The following is a 21,309-nucleotide window of genomic DNA, read 5'->3' as shown; positions in this document are numbered from 1 at the left end:
CCGAGTCCGCAGCCTGCCTCTTTATACCCGCAGTTGGGCGCGGGGAGGGCCTCCCAGCCACAGCGCGGGCCAGCGCGGGCCTTGGGCGGGAACACGCCCACCAGCCCTTCATCAGGCCCGCCTCCTGCTGGGAACCTAGCTTGCCAAGGAGGTGATCCAGATTGATCACCTGAATGGGTGGAACCACTGAAAAGTAAGATAAGAAAAAGCGATGTTGCCACTCGCTTAGATTTCAAACCTGCCTAGCGTCCCTTTTGCCTCTTGCACTTTTGCCCCGACCCTAACCGTCCTCTTGCTCGCCTGCACTATGGCCCACTTAGGCTGCCAGAGAGGCCTCTGAGAAGTCCATTCGATGCTCAAATATTTGTCAAAGGCCAAGGCGTCAAGATTATGGAATTTGGGGGATGGTCCTGGAAGATCTTCAGCCTGGAGTGTGATCTCCTGTGTGATATACATCCAGTATAACGGGACACAAATGCGGCTTTAATAGAAGAGTCCAATACTAACCCTGAATTGGCGGGTATGTTCAAAATGACCTTATACACCTATACCCAAACATGCCTTGCAGTTTCTAATAATACAGTAGTTTCTAATAAGAATATGTTTGTAATATTTAACAAGGACAGACTTTTAACATTTATAAATGGAAGCAGAAATGTACTTTGAAGACTTCAAAATTCAGCAGGAAAACGATATAAAAACATAGACATTAGAAAAACTGGAGGGAATAGAGATGTTAACAGTAGTTACCTATTGATGGCGGAATTAAGGCTAGTTTTATTTTATTCTTCATGTTTCACTGTATTTTCTAAAATATTTTTATAATGAGAATACATTGATTTTAAAATAATAAAAACATTACTTTAAAAAATGTACAGCACGGCCGGCACGGTGGCTCATGCCTGTAATCCTAGCACTTTGGGAGGCTGAGGAGGATGGATCACCTGAGGTCAGGAGCTCGAGACCAGTCTGGCCAACATGGTGAAACCTCGTCTCTGCTAAAAATACAAAAATTAGCCGGGCGTGGTGGTGGCCGCCTGTAATCCCAGCTACTCGGGACGCTGAGGCAGGAGAATCGCTTGAACCCTGGGGGCAGAAGTTGCAGTGAGCGGAGACTGCACCATTGCACTCCAGCCTGGGCAAAAAGAGTGAAACTCTGTCTCAAAAGAAGAAAACATGCGCAGCATGATAGTAAATAGCCTACAGAACAACGAAATATCTGAAACACAGTTCAGAAAATTTTACCCAAATAAAAGCATGTGAAAAATTCTGTATGTGGACAAAGAACCTCCATCTCAACACATGCAGAGAAGAAAGTTACTGCAACACCTGATGAATTAATACAAATTTAACTGCTAAAATGACGTGTGTTTGAAATACAACTGAGGAAGTAAAAATGCCCTTTTGCTTCTAAGTATGTCAAGTTTAAAATGGAAAAAAGAAATGAAAAGGTGAAAGGATATACTTTCATTCAAATGATCTATTATTTCATCGGCTCCTCCACCCCCAACTGTGATCTGGGGTCAGCAAGAATGAGGCATGAGGTAATGTCATTCTTCACAGTACCTAGATTTTTTTTTTAAAAAAACTATGAAGGCGCTGGAGTATCTGAATAGGTAACGGTTTAGTTAGTTAATGCGTTAACTGGTTAAGGTGTTCACCTGGTGAGCACTGGTGAGATAAACAGGTCTAGAGCGAGCCCGGCGGTAGCTGCAGGGAGCAGCCACAGTGGTGGGTACCCGGCACCAGGGGGCGGTATCAGCTCTCTAACAATATTATTGAGGCTGAAAGCCGAGTTTCCCAATTTGTTTCCTCAAAATGTGGCACAACTTGGGAGAAATTTTAACCTAGTAGCATTAAATTTACAAATGAATTATGAATTTTTAATAGGTAATGTAGACACATGGCAAAATTTTTACTTTTTTTTTTCTTTATTTCTCCAAGAAAAAAACATGGAAAAAAAATTTTAGAAGCCTTTCCCCAGCTGCTGTTGCAGATCAAGTCCCCTCCCTGGAGGTAACCACTATTGCCTGTTAACCATTCTTGCAGAGGAATTTTTTGCGTACCTAAGTGTATAGATGTATATAAAAGGATTTGTACTCGAACATAGGGAATTTTCGTTTTTTAAAAAAATTATCCACTCCCAGCTTTTCCAGAATGATTTATAGGCGCTGTCAAAATATTTTTGTTTTTCCTGGGCCTCTCAAATTTGTTGTCCTAACTATCCCATGCCCCCACCCCCAATTAGGTCCATTTAAAAAATTATTCACCTCCTATTTCCATACTAGATGATAATATCCACCATGTATGTAAAAGGCACTGAGCCTTTTACTCACACATTATTTACCCCCCACAGCTCTGTGAGGTGGGTGTCCACTCTTTGTTCTCAAGAACCACGAAGTTAGGGAGTTAGAAGGATCATTAGCACGCTCCCTGAAGTTCCTTTGCCCCATTCCCAGATAACTAAGTCTGTTTGGATACCACTTAGGAAGTGAGGTTTTTTGCTTGTTTGTTTGTTTTTTGAGACAGAGTCTCGCTCTGTCACCCAGGCTGGAGTGTAGTGGTGCGATCTTGGCTCACTGCAACCTCTGCCTCCTGGGTTCTAGTGATTCTCCTGCCTCAGCATCCTGAGCAGCTGGGATTACAGGCCGGCGCCACCGCGCCTGGCTAACTTTTGTATTTTTTGGTAGAGACGGGATTTCACCATGTTGAAGAGGCTGGTCTTGAACTCCGGACCTCAGGTGATCCGTCCACCTCAGCCTCCCAAAGTGCTGGGATTATAGGCGTGAGCCACCGCACCCGGCAGGAAGTGAGTTCTGTAATAAATTGTCCTTGGGAGGCTGCCTATGTTCTCTGATCTCTACTGGAGTCAACCAGATGAGGGAGGTCATAAGACTGAAGTCCATGGCTGTGTACAAAGATGTTGGGGGTTAAAAATAAATCTCAAAGAAGAAGAGGAGACTTAGAGTTGGAGATCCACCCCCTTCATTTTACAACCTCAAAAGAGACTCGGTTATTGTTCTGTTTCCGACCAGTGCTTTGTTCTATTTAAAATTCTATTTATTCACTCAATAAACATTTAGGTACCATTAATACAATGTTTTAAACCCTATGCTTGGTGCTGGAGGTACCAAAGGAGGAGATAGAAACCATCTCAAATAAGTGCTAAAATGTTTCTTTTACCAATATGTAAATGGAAAAATGTCAGAACTTTTCATTTCCCACTCAACTGGGATCTCCTTTAAATGAAACTGACTTTTCACAGGCCTTTTTAGACTAAATATGTTTCATTTAGCCTTAAACCGTTGAAGATATTTTAACACTGTGTTTAATGATGTTTTATATTTTAACATGATGTTTAATGATGTTTTAACACTGTGTTTAATGGTGGTTTTACATTTTAACACTGTACAGAACAGTGTTTGCAAACTGCTGATGTGGAAATGGAGCCAACTTCTGTGTTTCCTTTGGCAAGGCCAGTGTTTTTAAAAAATTGAATGTAAATTCCTTTATGTGGTGCTTCCACCCTTCCCATTGGCTGGCTGTACCGCACCCAGCTGCCCTGCACTCTTCTGGTTCACATATTTACCTTACCTTAAAGGCATTTGGGCTTTCAACTTCTGCTGTAAATAGAAGGTGTATTTGGGGTTATAAAAAACATGTTCCCCCAAGTAGCCCCCAAACCGAAGATTTCATTTGCCTTACATTTTCCTACTGCCACTAACCCCCGTTATTTTTTGTTGTCAGAATGATGATACTAAAAGGTTGATGGGGTGGATTTGCCTTCTAAAACTCTCTTCTCCAGGTGCACAGGCTTTCCTCAGTTTACTTGTCCTGTCCAGTACCTTATCTATTGCAGTGGCCACACACATGCATTTGTCCCAACACACTCATGCATGGTCAACCACACTGCACAATTACACCCCTTTAAAGGGTCTTAGTGTCTTCATATGGAAAATTAGAAGTTGAAGCTGGGTGACTTTTCAGATTTGTCTTTGCATTTGGCTTGGCATAAACTTAGAGCACAAAACAGCCTCTTCCCAGGGTGCTTTCATTGCCTTTCCCTTGCAGTCAGCAAGCCCTTCCTGAGCCCGGCTCTGATGGTGCCTGTGGCTCCTGCTGGTGTCTCCAACTTCTGCCCATGCTTGAGTTTTTGCCTTTAATTTCCTAGTTCTTAGACAAACAGCTGAGCTTTTTGTTTTTGCTTGATGGCTCAGGGCTTCCTTCCACCACAGGTGAAAATGCTTCCCTCAGGGCTTGCGGATTAGCCAGCGTGTCCAGCATCTCCAGCATCTCCTAGCTTTCCACAGAGGAGTCCTCCAGCTGACATTCCCGTTCATTCTGGACACCCCCAGTTTCCCAGAACTAGCCTCCCAGCATGGTAATTGCATCCTGAGTTCCCTTTCTAGCTCTGAAATTTCCTCTCTTCTGCTTTTTCTCGAATGCTTTCTAACAGGATGATTAGCCTGTCACATGCCCTTTTGTGGCTTTTTTTTTTTTAAAAAAAGCAGATAACTATAACTTTATGAGCACTTCCTATGTGGAGTTAGCTGTGCTAAGTGCTTTGTAAGCATTATGTAATCCTCACAATAGCCCTGTGAGGTAGGGATTTCACCAGCCCGATTTTACTGATGACAGTGCTGAGGCCCACAGAGGCCAAATGAGAACTTTCCCAAGATCATGTCAATAGTAAGCACAGAGCTGAGAGAGGACATCAGCTGGGCCGAATGAAGCCAGAGATCACACTCGTTAGAGTTACTCTATGCTTTCTTTTCAGTAGATTGTTTTTCTCAAAATCTCCCCAAACTCTTTATAATCTCATCCGACTCATGGCCATTCCCAGTCACCTGGCCCAACCCAGAGGTCCCTTCTCCTGGTCAGAATAAGTTCCGATTCACTGGACATACAGTTAGTGACTGACAGAAAACAGTCTGTCCTGTCCAGGCTGCCCCACCAAATACCCCATGACTTTTGCACTGTGTGTAACCCTTGGGTTGCCTAGTCATTCTGAAACGTTGTTGTTTTAGATAGGCATTGGAAAACAGAAGCACTAAGTTCTTGGAATAGCCATTCAAATCTTCATTTCTGTCACCTTTGTGAGCTGCTAATAGAAGTCTTAGTTCATCTTTCTCTGTTTTAATAGGAAAGGGTTGGAGTGGATGCTATAGATCCCCTTTTTCCCGGGGGTCTGGTACATGATGTTTAAGTGGTCCATCAGCTCCAGTAGGTAGCTCCTGATCTGGGGGGTCATAGCCCAGGGACAGCCCTGTGACTTGGTCTCAACCCTGCAGAAGAAAGAAATACACAGCAGCCTGGTGGGTGTGTGGTGTGCGAAGGGAGAGATGGCAACAGAAAGATCAATAGCAACTCAGGGGATAGCTGGTTATAGTGGGATGAGATGTGGATTCTAACCCAGGGGAACTTAGACACCAGCACCACTCTGAGGAGCTTAAATGTGATGGGAAATTCACTGCCAGGTTGGAATCCAACACTCCCCCTAACCCCCGCCACCGCTTTTTTTCTCACACAAAACATGCTGTTTTCTCATTTCCACTTCCTGATGGTTTGCACATAACTGTACTAGTCAGCTGCATCTGAAGAGGATTTAGTGAGGGCTTTAGCTGGTGCTGATGCTGGAAATCTTTGCCCATGTAAAGCGTTTTTTTGGGGTAAACTAGTACATGACTTTAGTCTACTTTAAGATTATTATCAGTTCATGGCCCCCTGTTGACTTAGAAAAGTAGTGACACATTTCTGACTAGCAAAATGGTCATCACTCAACAGCTTCTGAACTTTAAGAATAGAGGAACATATATTTATTTTTTCAAGTTAATACATGCATATAATAAGAATCCCCAAATATTAAAAAAGGATATACATAAAAGTAGGGTTCTCTTTAACTTGCATTTTCCCAGTTTCAACTTATTTGATATTTGTAACCTATCCAGCTTAAAGAATTTTTGAAAGAAGTTAGAATTTCCAAAACCAGCTTCCAGTGATATCCTACACACCCACCAGAATAACTAAAAATATATGAAACTTGGGGGGAGAATGGGGAGAAACTGAACTCTCATTACTGCTGATAGCAGTGTAAATTGGTACAATCGTTTAGAAAAAAACGTTTGGCAGCATCTATGAGAGTTTCACATATCTGTATCAAATGATTCCACTCCTGGGGGGATAATGTATGCAAATGTTCCCCCTGAAAGACACGCATAAGAATGTTCAAAGCGGCTCATTCATAGATAGCCAAGACTGGGACCTATGCAAATAGCCATCAGTAATAGAATAGATAACTAAGTTGTGGCATATTCACACACTGGAATGCTATATGCAATGAGAATGAATGACTTATAACTACAATATGGATGAATCTCACAAACGTAGTATTCACTAAAAGAAGCCAGACACAAAAGGGCAATACTGTAAAATTACATTTGTATGAGGTAAAAAGCAGGCAGTACAAAGCTATGCTCTCTGAAGTCTTAATATTGATTATCCCAGGGAAGTGGAGAGTGAAAAGAAGGAAATGAGGTACTGGTAATGTTCTATTTCTTGATCTTACTGCTGTGTACATGACAGTGTTCAGTTTATGAACATTCATCAAGCTGTACATTGGCGACTTGTATACTTTTTTGTATGTATGTTATACCCCAATACAAATTTAAAAGTAAAAATAAAAATGATATGAAACAGCTTCTTGGCATTTTATGAATTCCAGGAAAGGCCCAATTAAATTAAATAAAACAAAAAAACTAACACAAACCAGTCTAGATTTTGAATACAGTCATTTCACTTGTGGTAAGCAATTATTTAGATAGGCAGTGTTAATTCCAATAGTTTCTTTATTATAAAGGTAATCCATTTTGGAAAATAAATTCAGATATATATGAATAAATTCAGATATATCTATATAACCCAATGTTTAAAAGGTCATTAATTGTTAATGAGATGAACTATACAATCATGATCTAGAATAAACAATAAAAAGGAAAAATTAAAACACTATTTTATATTGCCAGTTTCATTTTATTTTTAAGTGGCTGTTAGAGGAGCATTGCATAATGTATACAAGATTCATGTTTAAAAAGTTGATCTCATTTTAATTAATTAATTTTAATTAACTAAGTAAAATCAGTAAGACAGTCATGTGGCTCAAAATTTAAAAGTTAAAAAAGGGTGTCCTGTCCCTCAAGCATCCAACTCTTCCGGTCAACCAAGTTTCAGTTCTTTCATGTTCAGTCAGAAATGTATGTACAAGAAATATGTATAAACACTCTGCCCCCATTGAACCAAGTGGTAGTACATTAAAAACACTGTCTCCATTTTTTTTTTTTTAAGAGGCAGTGTTCAGATTTCTCACTCAGGTTGCAGTGCAGTGGTGCAATCATAGCTCACTGCAGCCTCAAACTCCTGGGCTCAAACAATCCTCCTGCCTCAGCCTTCCAAGTAGCTATGATTATAGGTGTGTGCCACTGCATCTGGCTTTTTTTTTTTTTTTTTTTTTTTTTTCTGTAGAGACGGCATCTCCCTACATTGCCCAGGGTGGACTGGAATTCCTGGCCTTATATAATCCTCCTGCCTTGGCCTCTCAAAGTACTGGGATTACAAGTGTGAGCCACTGCACCTTGTCCCATATTTTTTTTTGTTTTTTGGAGTCAGAGTTTGGCTCTGTTACCCAGGCTGGAGTGCAGTGACGTGATCTCAGCTCACAGCAGCCTTGACATCCTGGGTTCAAGTAATCCTCTCACCTCAACCTCATGAGTAGCTAAGACTACAGGTGCACACCACCATGCCCAGCTAATTTTTGTATTTTCTTAGAGACGGGGTCTCCCAATGTCCTGCCCAGGCTGGTCTTGAACTCTTGGGCTCAAGCGATCTGCCTACCTTGGCCTCCCAAAGTGCTGGGATTACAGATCTATACTGATATATTGTATAGATATACCAGGATTTATTTGACCTGTTCTTACTGATGGACAGTAACTTTATTTTCATGTTTTGCTACTTCAAAAAAGCCAGAATGAATAACTTTTCACATACATTATTTCATATATTTGCATAAATGTCTGTCTAGTAAATCTGGAAGACAACATTTTATTATCAGACATTCATTTGCTTCCTCTACTTCATTATTTTTGTTTAGAACTTAGGACAATCAAAATTGAGTTTTAGGCCGGGCGCAGTGGCTCACGCCTGTAATCCCAGCACTTTGGGAGGCCAAGGCAGGTGGATCACCTGAGGTCAGGAGTTTAAGACCAGCCTGGCCAACGTATAGTGAAACCTCGTCTCTACTAAAAATATAAAAATTAGCTGGGCATGGTGGTGCAAGCCTGTAGTCCCAGCTACTTGGGAAGCTGAGGCAAGCGAATCACTTGAACCTGGGAGGTGGAGGTGGCAGTGAGCCAAGATTGTGCCACTACACTCCAGCCTAGGGGACAGAGCAAGATTCCATCTCAAAAAAAAAAAAAAAGAAAAAGAAAGAAAATGTGAGTTTTAGAGTTACAAGTTATAAGTTTTTCAGGTGGAAGAGATTGATTCATTCATTCATTTACTCCTTCAACAAATATAGAATTACAGAGAAAAGGGAACGCTTACACACTGCTGGTGAGAATGTAAATTAGTTCAGCCACTGTGGAAAGCACTTGGCGATTTCTCAACTCAAAGCACAACTACCATTTGACCCAGTAATCCCATTATTGGGTGTATATCCAAAGGAATATACATCATTCTACCATAAAGATGCATTCATATGTTCATCGCAGCACTATTCTCAATACAAAGACATAGAATCAACCTAAATGCCCGTCAATGGTAGAGTGGATAAAGAAAATGTGGTGCATATGAGATCATGTCCTTTGCAGCAACATGGAAGGAGCTGAAAGCCATTACCCTAAGTGAAATAACACAGGAACAGAAAATCAAACACCTCATGTTCTCACTTACGAAAGGGAGCTAAACCTTGAGTACAAATGGACACAAAGAAGAGAACAATAGACACCAGGGGCATACTTGAGGGTAGAGGGTAGGAGGAGGAAGAGGATCAGAAAAACTACCTATCGGGTACCATTCTTATTACCTGGGTGATGAAACAATCTGTACACCAAAACCCCGAGACACAAAATTTACCAATATTAACAAAATTGCATATGTACCCCTGAACCAAAAATTTAAAAAAAGAAAACAAATATTTATTGAGCCCTACTTTATGTAGGATACTGTTCTCTGTAGTGAACAGAAACGACAAGATTTTCTGCTATCTGGTGTTTACATTCTGGTGTGTGTGGGGAGTAAGGGAGAGGAGAGCAGAGCAGACAATACAAAATAAATAAGTCAATGACAGTCATGTGCTGCTTAAGGATGTTTTAGTAGTCCCATAAGATTATAATGGAGTTGAAAAATTCCTATTACCTAGTGATGTCTTAGAGTCTATAACACCAAAGTGCAGCATCTTACTCGAGTGTTTGTGATGATGCTGGTGTAAATAAACCTATTGCAATGTCAGTTTTACAAAAGTATAGCACAAACAATTATGTACGGTACATCATACTTTCTTTTTCTTTCTTTTTTTTTTGAGATGGAGTCTCGCTCTGTCACCCAGGCTGGAGTGCAGTGGCCGGATCTCAGCTCACTGCAAGCTCTGCCTCCCGGGCTCACGCCATTCTCCTGCCTCAGCCTCCTGAGTAGCTGGGACTATAGGCGTCCGCCACCATGCCCAGATAATTTTTTGTGTTTTTAGTAGAGACGGGGTTTCACCATGTTAGCCAGGATGGTCTCGATCTCCTGACCTCATGAGTCGCCCACCTCAGCCTCCCAAAGTGTTGGGATTACAGGTGTGAGCCACTGCGCCCGGCCATTTTTTTTTTTTTTTAATCGAGATGGAGTCTAGCTCTGTCACCTAGGCCGAAGTGCAGTGGCGTGATCTTGGCTCACTGCAACCTCTCCTGCCCGGGTTCAAGTGATTCTTGTGCCTCAGCCTCCCTAGTAGCTGGGATTATAGATGTGTACCACCAAGACTGGCTAATTTTTTTTGTATTTTTAGTAGAGACAGGGTTTTGTCATGTTGGCCAGGCTGGTTTCGAACTCCTGACCTCAGGTGATCCACCCACTTCAGTCTCCCAAACATAATACTTGACAATGATAATAAGGGACTTCATTACTGATTTGAGTATTTAAGATACTATACTTTTAATCACTATTTTATGTGTACTTCTCCTACTACATTGTTATCATGGGAGGAGACAGCTCCATGTGTGTTATTGCCCCTAAAGAACTACCCGTGGGACAAGATGTGGAGGTTGAAGATAGTAATATTGATGATTCTGACCATGTGTAGGCCTAGACTACTGTGTGTTTGATTCTTAACTTTTATAAAAAAGTTTAAAAGAAAAAAATAAATTTAAAAATAGAAAAAAGCTCATAGAATAAGGATATAAGGAAAATAATTTTGTACAGCTGCACAATGTGTGTGTTAAGCTGTGTCATTACAAATGAGAAAAAGTTTTTTAGAGCTTATAGTTAAAAAACTACAAAGAAAAAAATTTTGAAATAAATTTAGCCTAAGTGTACAGTGTTTATAAAGTCTATGGGAGTGTACAGTAATGTCCTAGGCCTTCACATTCACTCATCATTCACTCATCATTCACTCACTGAGTCACCCAGAGCAGCTTCCAGTCCTGCAAGCTCCAGTCATGGTAAGTGTCCTACACAGGTGTATCATTTTTTAATTTTTTTTTTTTTTTTTTTTAGACAGAGTTTCGCTCTTTTTGCCCAGGCTGGAGTGCAATGGCATGATCTCCACCTCCCAGGTTCAAGTGATTCTCCTGCCTCAGCCTCTGGAGTAGCTGGGATTACAGGCATGCGCCACCATGCCCGGCTAATTTTTTGTATTTTTTAGTAGAGACGGGGTTTCTCCATGTTGGGAAGGCTGGTCTCAAACTCCCGACCTCAGATGATTCGCCCACCTTGGCCTCCCAAAGTGTTGGGATTACGGGCATGAACCACTGCGCCAGGCCCATTTTTTATCTTTTTAACAATATTTTTATTGTATCTTTTCTATGTTTAGATACACAGATACTTACCATTGTGTTACAATTGCCTCCAGTATTCTGTACAGTAATACACTGTACAGGTTTGTAGCCTAGGAGCAATAGGCTAGACCACATAGCCTGGGTATGTGACAGGCTGTACTATCTAGGTTTCTGTAGGTACATGCTATGAAATTTGCACAACAACAAAATTGTCAAATGATGTTTTATCAAAACATATTCCTGTCATTAAGCATGGGTCCAGCCTCCAGAACCATGAGAAATAGATCTCTGTTCTTTATATATTACCAGTCTCAGGTATTTTGTTACAGCAGCACAAAAATGGACTAAGATATCTGGATACTTCATACAAGTGAAATCAGTATTTATTCTTTTTATGATTGACTTATTTAACTTAGCATAATGTCTTCATGGTTCATCCATGTTACAGCATATGTCAGAATTTCCTTCCTTCTTAAGACTGAATAATATTTCATTGTATGTATATACCACATTTTGTTTGTCCATCTATTGATGGACACTTGGGTTGTTTTCATTTTTTATCTATTGTGAATAATGCTGCTATGAACATGGGTGTACAGATATCTGTCTGATTCCCTGCTTTCAATTCCTTTGTGTATACACCCAGAAGTGGAATTGCAGGATCATAAGATAATGCTATTTTTAATTTTATAAGGAATCTTCTTACTATTTTTCAAAGCAGTTGCACCATTTTATATTCCCACCAATGGTGCACAAAGTTTCCAATTTTTCCATATCCTCTCCAATACTTGTTATTTTCTGATTTTTTAAAAATAGTGTATATCCTAACAGGTGTGAGTGGATAGCTCATTGTGCTTTTGATTTGCATTACCCTAATGATTAGTGATGTTGAGCATCTTTTCATATGCTTTTTGGCCATTTATCTTCTTTGGAGAAATATTTATTCAAGTCCTTTGCCCATTTTTGAATCTGGTTGTTGGTGTTTAGTTGTTGAGTTGTAGGTGCTCTTCATATATTCTGAATATTAATCCCCAATCATATATATGATTTGTAAATATTTTCCCCTGTTCTTTTGACTTTTTTGTTTGTTCTTTAGATGTTGGAGCTTAGAGCGTGACTTGTCAAGGTCATAAATATCTTTATTGGAGTCACTTGAATTTGAACAAGGGTCTCCCTACTTCTTACCTAATCTTTTTTACTATGTGACCTACCTCCTTAACATTTGGTCATATCAACCGACATAAAAAGTAGTTTGACCTATGGCAATTGCTATTGTATAGGTAAAGTATCAACTAACATTTTAGCTTGTCCTTTGGATGACCCAGGCCCTTGCTGCTATTGCCTCTTCATCTCCTTGCCCACCATCCAGTGTGGTGCTGCAAATGCAGAGATGGGACTCAACTGGGTGCTTTAGTTACCTTAATTAATTAACTAATTAATTAATTAAATTTATTTTATCCATTATATCCTCCTTAAAATGTTCCGTTCTGCTCTTTAAAATGTTTTAAGAATCAGGCTGGGCATGGTGGCTCACACCTATAATCCGAGCACTTTGGGAGTCCGAGGTGGGTGGATCACCTGAGGTCAAGAGTTTGAGACCAGCTTGGCCAACATGATGAAACCTCATCTCTACTACTTGGGAGGCTGAGGCAGGAGAATCTCTTGAACCCGGGAGGTGGAGGTTGCTGTGAGCTGAGATGACGCCATTGCACTCCAGCCTGAGCAACAAGAGCAAAACTCCATCTCGGAAAAAAATTTAAAAAATTAAAATAAAATAAAATGTTTTAAGAATCAGACCATGGTTTCCAAAGGCTATTTATTTATTTATTTTTGAGATAGGGTCTTGCTCTGCCACCCAGGCTGGAGTGCAGTGGTGCAATCATGGCTTCCTGCAACCTCAAACTCCTGGGCTCAAGCAATTCTCCCACCTCAGCCCCTGCTCTCTAAGTAGCTGGGATTATAGGTGTACACCACCATGCCCAGCTAACTTTTATATTTTTTGTAGAGCCAAAGGCTGTTTGTTTACTTTAATAACTTTTCACTGCTTTACAATGACAGCTGATAGGTTTTTCTACCACATTTTAAAGAAGAGACTCTCTTTTCCTAGATGGTTACAGGCCCTTCAGTGAGGACGTCAAGCTTCCATGCCTCAAATTAATCCTATAGCACCAATGCTCATCATTGCAGGCTGCTGCCTAGTATAGTGCTTGGCACAAAGTAGGCCCCCAATAAATATTTGTCAAATGAATGCCATGATGCCACAAGAAGGGGAGAGCATTTGCAGGGAAAGTGGGGCCCAAACATTTGATTTAGAAGAGAGGAAGGAGCAGTATTCCTACATTATGGCCCCATTGGAAATTGGTTTTATTTCTCTCATTTGTCATGTTTGTCTCATTCTTCAAGTTTGATGCTTCAGGATACAGCACACCTGGAGGCAGAAATAAATCTCTCCAGAACGCAGCAAGCCCAAGTAGCCTTTCTAGTTAGATGGTGGAGGGAGCAAAAACTTGGATCCTTGAGACCAAAGCATCCTGCTTTGGGATGGTATTGGGGGAGGCCCTGCCAAAGGATTCTTAAAAAAACAATGAAACTATTTTGCCTTTCAACATGATTTCTTTTTCAACCATGACCTTGAGTAAATCATTGAACTCTCCTGAGCCTCTGTTTCCTCACATCCACAATAGGGGGGCAATGAGGAAAGCAGGGAGCCTCCCTAAGCCAAGTCACTTGTTCAAGGCACCCAGATAGAAGCAGCAGGGCTGAGATCCGAGCTCAGGCAGTCTGGCCCACATCCTTAACACACCTCTATGGCTGTACATTCAGGTCACTGTGAGAGTTTCAATTTAGTTAACACTATTCATATTCTTCATGTTTGAAACTTCTTCCCTCTCATTGTAAAATGGAAATGGAAAGTCAACAGTTGCAATCGAAGCAGGAAAGAATAAAGGCTCCTATCCTTTTTTTTTTTTTTTGAAAAGATAAAACCAGCCAGGCGTGGTGGCTCATGCCTGTAGTCCCAGCACTCTGGAGGCCTAGGCGGGTGGATCACGAGGCCAGGAGGTCCAGACCAGCCTGGCCAACATGGTGAAGCCCCATCTGTACTAAAAATACAAAAATTAGCCGGGTGTGGTGGCATATGCCTGTAGTCCCAGCTACTCAGGAGGCTGAGGCAGAAGAATCGCTTGAACCTGGGAGGCAGAGGTTGCAGTGAGCCGAGATTGCACCACTGCACTCCAGACAGGGTGACAAGAGAGAAACTCCATCTAAAAAAAAAAAAAAAGAAAAAAGAAAGAAAAAAACTGAGCACACAAAGCAGATCATTCCTCAATTTCTCTCATCAGGAAAAGATATTCTCCTTGGGCTCTAAAATGCTATATATCTATTTTAGTATTTTATTTGAAAGAAAATTTGGAAAAATAAATTTAGCAGGTCTAATAGTTAAATGTAAATACTCTATTTTAAATCAAATCCTCACTATCATTAAAATTTCTGGAAAACTTAAATGGATTCCCCTCTCCCATTTATTTTTTTACTTCAATGATCTCTAACTTGTAGTCTTGCTTATGAACCCATATATGTACTAGATATGATATATATCTCATACATAGGATTACATTCTAATGTAATAAACTTATACAAGTATTTCTAGTCAAAATATGATGATAAGACATAAGCCCTGTCTCTGAAAGCCCACATGTATTGCAAAGCTGAGCATCTATTCTTGGGTGACTTAATAGTTGTAAGAATGCTAAACATTAATGAGCAGTCACTCTGCTCCAGGCACGTGGGTTAACTCACCGAATCCTCCCTATGGCCCCAAGAGTAGGTAGAGCTATAATTCCTACAGATGAAGACAGCAAGGAGCTTCCCCAAGCCAAGTCACTTGTTCAAGGCACCTAGCTAGAGGTAGCAGGGCTGAGATCCGAACTCAGGCAGTCTGGCCCACATTCCTAACACCCCCGCTATGGCTGTACATTCGTGTTACAGTAAGAGTTTCAATTTAGTTAACACATTTATATTCTTCATGTTTGAAACTGCTTCCCTCTTATTGTAAAATGGAAAGTCAACAGTTGTAATTGAAGCAGGAGAGAATAAAGACTCCTACCCTGATTTTTCAGAAAAGATAAAACTGAGACCACAAAACAGACCATAACTGTTTTCTCAATTTCCTTTCAAACAACTGAGTGGGACTAGGACTTTCGAAAGGATTATTTAAATGCTTAGCTTCCTTGTCTCTCTGCTCTTACCTCTTTGTGGTTTATTCTTAACACAACAGCCAAAGTAAGCCTGTTCTTTCCCTGTTGAAAACCTTCCAGTATCCTCTCATGTTGCTCAGAGTAAAAGCCAAAAACCTTTGCTAAGACTCACAAGTCCTCACATAATCTGGCTCCTGGTATTTCTCAGATCTCATCTCCCATTGCCCTCCCCTCCTCTCACTATGTCCCCAGCAACTGTGGCTTCTTGGCTGTTCCTGGAACATGACAGGGAAGCTCCTGCCTGAGGCTTGGACTTTCTGGACTGTTCTTCCCCAAGATATCCATGCAGCTATTGTCCTTATCTGCTCCAGGTCTTTTCTTGAAAGTAACCTTTCTAGTAAAGGCTTTCTGGCATCTCCCTGGCTAAAATTTCAATCCCGCCTCACTGATGTAGGCTCTAGGATGACCAACATTGGCCCAGGACAGAAGGGGTTCCCAGGACACAGGACTTTCAGTGCTAAACCTGGGTTAGTCTTGGGGCAAACTAGGACAGTTGTTTACCCTATGTAGTCCCGGCATCTAAAACCGTGACTGTCTCATAAGAGCCTTAACATATATTAGTTGAATTGAATGAATGAATGAGTGAATGAATGAATTGAATGAATGAGCAAGTAGGTAAGAAAAAATAGTACTTTTGGAGGCGAGTGTAAGATGGTATTTATTGCCTCTAAAATCAGAACATATAGGTGTATGTGTCCATTAGGGCAAGTTGTAAGGTTTCTTCATCATGGAAAGAGACCCAACTTCTATGAATGGGGGATCAACCTTTCTTTATCTTCCTATCAGAAAAGTATGCTTTATCAATTTTGCTGTTAATGAAAGTGGTTTGAAATAGTGTATCCCACAATCATGTTTTAGTTCAACAGTTAAAATGCTTGTGTTGGTTTTACTTTTTTAAGGCTTTAAAATGGTTCCCATATTTTAATTTTAATTTTTTTTTTTTTTTTTTTTGAGACAGACTCTCACTCTGTTATCTAGGCTGGAGTGCAGTGGCACGATCTTGGCTCACTGCAGCCTCCACCTCTTGGGCTCAAGCGATCTTCCCACCTAAGCCTCTCGAGTACCTGGGACCACAGGCGCATGCCACCACACTCAGCTAATTTTTCATACTTTTGGTGGAGATAAGATTTTGCCAAGCTGGTCTCGAACTCCTGAGCTCAAGTGATCCACACACTTCGGCCTCCTAAAGTGCTAGGATTACAGGCATGAGCCACCATGCCCAGTCAATGATGCATTTTTGAATGTGCACTTTTTTCCATTGCTAATGACCCTGAGTCCTAACTCTCTTCTCTCTCCTAAATGCTTCCTCATCTACTCCAGTCTGGGCCTTCTCGGGGTTGTCCCCTGAGCCATTCTGTTTGCACAGCCTGCCATTTCACTTTCTGATGCCCCCCATTTCCTCCTTCCAGTCTCTTCAACTTAAACTAGCACAATCTGATGCTGGTCTGTCCTAAACCATGTTCATGTTCTTCAAAATACTTTTGACAAGAGGATTCAGCAAGGCAACATAAGACAGTGGCTTATTCATCTTACATCCTTTGACCCTAGCATGGTTTGTACATTCATTTACTCATTCATGCGTTCCACAATTTTTTTTTTGAGTTCTATAATGTGCCGGGTGCTGAGAATACAACAATCAACAAGATGTTTTCACTGTACTGTTGAGTAGGGAACAGGCAAGTAAACAGGAATGACCAAGGGAGTATTAAAACTACATTTAACTGGCTGGGCATGGTGGCTCATGCCTGTAATCCCAACCCTTTGGGAGGCCAAGGCAGGTGGATCACTTGAGCTCATGAGTTCAAGACTAGCCTGGCCAACATGGTAAAACCCATCCTACAAAAAATACAAAAATTAACTGGATGTGGTGGCAGGCGTCTGTAGTCCCAGCTACTCAGGGGGCTGAGGCAGAAGAATCACCTGAACCCAGGAGGTGGAGGCTGCAGTGAGCTGAGATTGTGCCACTGCTCTCCAGTCTGAGCAACAAAGTGAGACTCCATCTCAAAACAAAAACAAACAAAAAACCAAAACAAACAAGCAAAAACTACATTGAACTTATTCATGATAAATATAGGGTACTATGGAACATGTAAGAGTGACTATCATAGTCAAGCACTAAATAAATATTATTTGAACAGTGAATGAATGAATGAGTGATTGAATGAGTGAATCAATGAAAGAATGGTTGAACATGATTAGTTATGAAAGCACAGAACGCTCAAGGTGAGTAGTCACCACCAGATGAAAAGATTCTCCTCCAACTTCACTATTTTGAAAGGCTGGCTCATCTGCACCTATATCATGGAAAATACGACTTTTATTTCTCTTTCTCTCCTATTCCCACCTCTGTGCTCCAAATAAATAATGAAATGTGACTGCCAGAGTGCCAGCAATCGCACCGCTAGCATGCCCCATCTACTTTTCTCAAAATCCTTTCCTAAAACAACCCTGATGTGAGGCAAAATAGCACCCTTCTGCAACTCTTTTCAATATTTTCATTACTGATTAAACAAAATATGTGCTCACCTTCAAGGCAGCTGACTGTACAGCCAAAGTGAGTTGCTTAACTTTGCTGACAATTTTGCATAAAGTATCAAATCATGGCCGTGACCATTGCAAAGCAGGAATTATTTTTCCAGCTGACCCTCGCCCCTAGTTTCAATGAATCTCTTCGATCCCTTTCAGGTGGTTTCCATGCCAGCTATTTGCTGGTCTGCATTGCTGAGTCTATGCACAGCAGGCTTTATCAGAGGGCCATCTGCTTTTCTTGATAACTCCAGTACAGCAAACATCTGCTGTAGAACTGGAAAGAGCTAGTTCAAGCCAGTTTTTCTTAATTGCACTGTTTTCTTTTTGGCAGACAATTACCTTCTCCTTAAGTTGCCCCTACCAAATCAAAACCTGTGGAAATCTTGCCTTTTAAAAAGGCCTTCTTTTTATATTCTAAAATATTTAACGTAAATTGTAAATAGTAATCAACATTTAGTATGCATTTTTTAAAAATTGTATTTTTCCAAAAATTAAGAACATTTTTCTGCATTGCCAAAATTAACCTGATTCCTTAATCAAATTTCCCCAATTGTTCCCAAAAGACCTCTTATAGCCAGTTTGTCTCAACCAGGACCATGCATTGCATTGGTTTGTCATATAAAGATGAGCAACTCCAACACGCTGACCCGTGGAAGAGACTAGGCCAGCCGGCCTGGAGAATATAGGATTCAACTGATTGTGGTGTTTACCTTGTTCCTATATCCCTTGATTTCACTGAATTGGAAGTGAAATCTAAAGGCTTGATTAGATTACCCCAGAAACTTTTGGCTGGTGTACATCATCGGTAATGTAGCATTTTCCATTCTGTATCACAACAGGGAATTCATGTTATCTGATTTTTCTCCTTGCAATAAAAAATCTTGACGTAGATTTTAAAACTAATTTATTTTGTAGAAAAAGTAATACCAAGCCGTATTAACAAACATAGACACTAAAGAAGGGTGTCAGAAAAGGAAGTCTTCCTCCTACACCACACTTTCCATCACCACCAGTCTTTCTCCCCAGGAGGGAGATATTCCTCCCTAAAAAAATTCTATGTACAAGCAATGGGAGCATACTTTCGTTTAACAATATATGGAGGAGATGCTTCCATCTTAGCACATATTGATCTAATGTATTCTTTGTAATGATGCCATGCTTTAACATCCTGTAGATGTTCTATAATTCATTTACTAATACATCATTGATGGATATTTAGGTGGTTTCCAGACATACACATTTGCATATATATGAACATAATTGCAGATTATATTCCTAGAAGTAAAATCGCTCATCCAAAGGCATGTGAATTCTAAATTTTGTAAATATGGACAAATTGCTTTCCAAATAGTTTGTACCAGATTACACTTCTACAAAAAGCGTATGTATGAGAAAGTCTTTTCCCCTGACCCTCATTGACATATTATCCACTTTTTGATCTTAGTTGATGATAGGTGAAAAAAGGTATCTCATCACTTTGCTGTGCATTTACCTAATTTTGAATGTGTTTATCTTTTTCTATATTTAATGGATTAAGGTAATTATTTCCTAATTTATAGATTAAGGAAAGTATCCCTTAGTTTATCAAATGTACGCAAATATGTGCAGCAGGATATTAGTATTCAGATTGCTTCAATCTGTAAATGTATTATTCTGTTCCCCCCCACCCTTTTTCCCAGCACTGGAAAGATATAAAGCAAATATTTCCCCACCTCTAATTAGGATGCCATTGAGAAAAGAGGACTTCATTTTCCTATTGCTTTTGGAGTGATGTCCTATTATAATAATAGACGAAGAAGAAAAGAAAGTTTTTCTGAAAACCTTACATAGTTGTGGGGATTGAAGGAGGTGGGGAGGAGGCTGTACAAAGTGCATGTGGGGGCACAGGAGCTGACAGTCAATCCCCAGAAGTTGCCCAACAAAGAAGAGGACCCACTTCTTGGAAAGGAGAGAGTCAAGTGGGACTGGCAGGTACCACGTTACGGGATAACATATGAATGCTCAGAAGCTGTCCGAACTCTGTGTCAGTGCCTGCAGATCCAACAACCTGGCCCTCACATCATCTCCACAAGGTGCACTGCGCTTCCTGGGGCACCTGAGCCACAGCCTCACATCCTACACCTGAAATAGTGACCATCAACATGGCTGATGGTGATGATGCTAGTGCTGACCCCAAGGCTTTGCTTGGTCCCAGCTGGGTACATTGCCCTCTCATAACACCTGTAAGCCCAAGAAAATGGAGTGGAGTGGGGTTCTGAATGCCAGTCACATAGGTGAACCCTCTCATAACATCTGCGTGGGTTGGGGGAGGTTTGAACAAAAGCAACTCAAGACCCCTTTACTGGAAGAGTGGTTGCTGACCTCTGTTACATGCTTTTCCTATTTGCCTTTGCCTTTGTTTAGAGTATTTTTGTGTGAGTATTCATACATTTAAAGTTTTTATATAGTCAAATTTATCCTTTTTTTTTTTTTTTTTTTGAGACAAGGTCTTGCTCTGTCACCCAGGCTGGAGTGCAGTGGTGTGATCACAGCTCACTGCAGCTTCGACCTCCTGGACTCAAGCCTCAGCCTCCTGAGTCGCTGAGACTACAGGCATGCACCACCATGCACAGCTAATTTTTGTATTTTTTGTAGAGACAGAGTTTTGCCATATTTCCCAGGCTGGTCTCAAACTCCTATACAGTTTAGCACTCCTAAAGTGTACAGTAACTAGATAAAAGCCTTCGTTTGTGCTGGTGCAGACCCAAGGAAGGGATTCGGCGTGGAAACAGCTCTCCCTCCTGATGTACCTTCTTCACTCTTGCTATTCTCATGATGTCCTGCACTGCCCTCTCCACAAAATCTATGAAACAAGCAGGAGATATTGTGTGAACAGTCCTCCCCTGGAATGTAGTGTTCAGGACTAGATACTAAAAATAAGCAGAGGCTTTGGTACCAGAGTGTTCCCAGAAGAGAGTCACCATGAGGATGAGGGGATTGGAAACCAAGTCAACATAACTATATTATACTACATAATGTGCCATGAATGCCTACTATACGACATGCACTGTTTCTAAGAAACTTATCTCATTTAATCCTCATAGCACCCCAATAAGGATGGTTCTATTTTACCCACATTTTACAGATGAGGGAATTAAGACATAAAGCTTAAGTAACTGTCTAATGTCACACAGGTAGTATTTGACAAAGCACATCTTAGCCTATGCCTTTTGGTTGAAGGAAATGAGGACAAGTAAGTACAGGAATGCCATACAGCTATCTTTACATTTCAAAGAGTTACATGGAAGAAATCATAAATTTGCTCTATAGGTGCTCCAAGTCTACAGGTAAGGGTCATTAATAAGTAGATTTCTAGTTAATATATGGATAGCTTTCCAGAGAATGAAGTGTTTCTTAAAAAGGAGTAAGTGATCTCGAGAGGTAGTGAGGTACTATTTAAGGGGTCCAAACAGAGACTGGATGGTCCTGGGGAAGATGCTGGCAAGGATATTCAGGTA

General features: G+C 40.7%; 1 protein-coding gene across 1 annotated transcript in view; it reads left to right on the top strand.

Moving 5' to 3' along the window:
- The window catches only part of DMGDH (dimethylglycine dehydrogenase), a 120,620-nt gene that overhangs the window by 7,888 nt on the left and 91,423 nt on the right, over positions 1 to 21,309 (top strand). The gene's annotated exons all lie outside the window — the stretch shown is intronic.

The sequence above is a fragment of the Macaca mulatta genome, chromosome 6 (assembly GCF_049350105.2).
Source record: "Macaca mulatta isolate MMU2019108-1 chromosome 6, T2T-MMU8v2.0, whole genome shotgun sequence".
Classification (NCBI taxonomy): Eukaryota; Metazoa; Chordata; class Mammalia; order Primates; family Cercopithecidae; genus Macaca; species Macaca mulatta.
The sequence above is the reverse complement of the archived record's forward strand: the minus strand, read 5'-3'. Positions and strand labels throughout refer to the sequence as shown.